This window comes from Alligator sinensis, unplaced genomic scaffold (genome assembly GCF_000455745.1).
Source record: "Alligator sinensis unplaced genomic scaffold, ASM45574v1 scaffold1303_1, whole genome shotgun sequence".
NCBI lineage: Eukaryota > Metazoa > Chordata > Crocodylia > Alligatoridae > Alligator > Alligator sinensis.
This window is the reverse complement of record NW_005842753.1, coordinates 146,549-148,548: the sequence shown is the minus strand read 5'-3', so window position 1 is coordinate 148,548 and position 2,000 is coordinate 146,549. Positions and strand designations below refer to the sequence as shown.

General features: G+C 55.5%; 1 protein-coding gene across 1 annotated transcript in view; it reads right to left on the bottom strand.

The window, feature by feature from the left end:
- Positions 1–2,000, bottom strand: part of LOC102381926 (H-2 class II histocompatibility antigen, E-S beta chain) — a 603,463-nt gene that overhangs the window by 600,801 nt on the left and 662 nt on the right. The window lies entirely within an intron of this gene.

Sequence of the window (2,000 nt, the reverse complement as noted above, 5' to 3'; positions counted from 1 at the left end):
TGTGGGCCTGGGTCCCTGATTTTGTTGGGGAGACTTTCACCTTGGGCTTCACTGGGGGGGAAAGAGATGGAGAGAATGAGCTGGGAGAAAGAATGATTCCTCCATCAGGGAAAGTTTTCTCCCCCCAACCCCTGCCTGCCTCAGTTTCTCTCACCCCTGAGCCTTGAGTTCATTTAAATCTTTACTTTGGTGCCACTATAAAACCACTGTTTTCTCACATGCAGCACTCATGTTTTTTGGGTTTTTTTCCCCAAGAACAGGTAACTGGGCTTTGCGATGTGAATCTCAACTGAGGAATACGGTAAAAGCAATTTCCGAGCAAATGTGTAAATCAATCTGCAGGGACTTTCAAGAAGCAGAGCAAGTGGGAGCCTCCCTGCTGCTACGTGGTTTCTTATGGTAAGGAAATGTGTTTTTTTCCCCTGATTCATTTTGTTGCTGCTGCATTCTCTGTTGCATGTTGCATTCAAGAAAGTATGATATTTTTTGAAAATTAAAGCTAAACTTTAATTGCAGTTTCTTTTTCTTAGTTGCAAATTATGTGAATCCAGAAGTGTTTTTCAAAGGCTCTGGATTCCCTTTTTCCTTCAGGATGTCAGGGGGAGACCTCTCCGTTTTGGAGGCCAAGCTCTATGGCTGCAGCACCAAGTGTCCTGTCCTGGGTTAATGGCTTCCAGCTGTGGACAGGCAGGGGCTTTGCTTGCCAATGCCAGAGAGTGGCAAAGATATCCCAGGTTTGGGACCTGCCCCTGGCCCCAAGCAGACGTTCGGGTTTTCCATTTACTGCAGAAGAATGTGGATGTTCTCCTTTAAAGAGAAAAGGTGGCCGGGTAGAGGTGCAGCCCCTCATGCAAGTCCCGCTGGCCTACTACTCCTCACCCTGCTGGGGGTGCGGCCTTACTCCATGGTGGCAGGGCTGGTGCGGAGGTGTTGGCGGCAGCGGCATCAGTGAGTCTTGCCACCCTGCTCCACCCTCCTGTGCCATGCCAGGTCCCACCCGTTGGGCCACAAAGGCGGCTCCTGCCTGGTGGTCCGGTCAAGCTATAGCCTCATGCCCCACTGTGGACACACAAATCTGGGGAGGGGGCATGTCCCCCCATACCACCCCAACTCATCACCTATGCTGTTGCCTAAGGTTGGGCACCTCCCCTGCCCCATACAACCCCCTTCCCAATATACAGAGGGGCTGCAGCCTGGGGGAGGGGAAAGTGGATTGAAAGTGGGGGGCACCAGCAGGGCTGAGGTGCGTGGGGGGTTGCCAGGAGAGAGGGAAACTGGCAGGGATGGGGGGGCTGTGGGTCAAGAGTGTGGGGCACCAGTGGGGATGAGGGACTGTGGTTCGAGAGTGAGGGGCACTGGTGGAGATGGGGAGGTGCGGGTCAGGAGAGAGGGGCATCGGCAGGGCTGGTGGGCTGTGAGTCAGGATTGAGGACACTGGTGAGGATGTGGGGTGCCAGTCAGGAGTGAGGGGTACCAGCATGGCTAGGGGGTGGGTTATGGCTTGGTAGTGCGGGGTACTGACATGTCAGGGCTGCTCAGGAGCACAAAGCAGTGGGGGTTGAGGGAAGGGGGGAGCTGTAGCTAGACCCACATCCTGGTGAGTGAAGGGGGCAGGGGAAGCTCTGATTATCAATGACCAAAATCAAATGCCAAAATATAGAGGTATTTTGAATGTATTTTATGGTAATGACTGAGGCACTGGCTGGTTTCCAAATTGGTTTAAAACAGGGAGTGTCCCTGCAGCTGCCCCATGGGTCGTGCCCCGCAGGGTGACAGTGTGACCCCCCCAAGTACAACCCGGCACCCACCACCTGCCCCCTGCCAGGGATCTGCACTCCCAACTCCTCCTGTGCCCACCATGTTATTTCTATCCCTTCCCCGTCACACCTGCCCCTTCCTCTGCCCGCGCCCCATGGCGCAGCTCTGCCCCTGCCCTGGCGGCGTGGGCGGGGGCTGTGGGGGAGCAGCTGCAGGTCCTGGCCCCCGCCCCCCACCGCCCC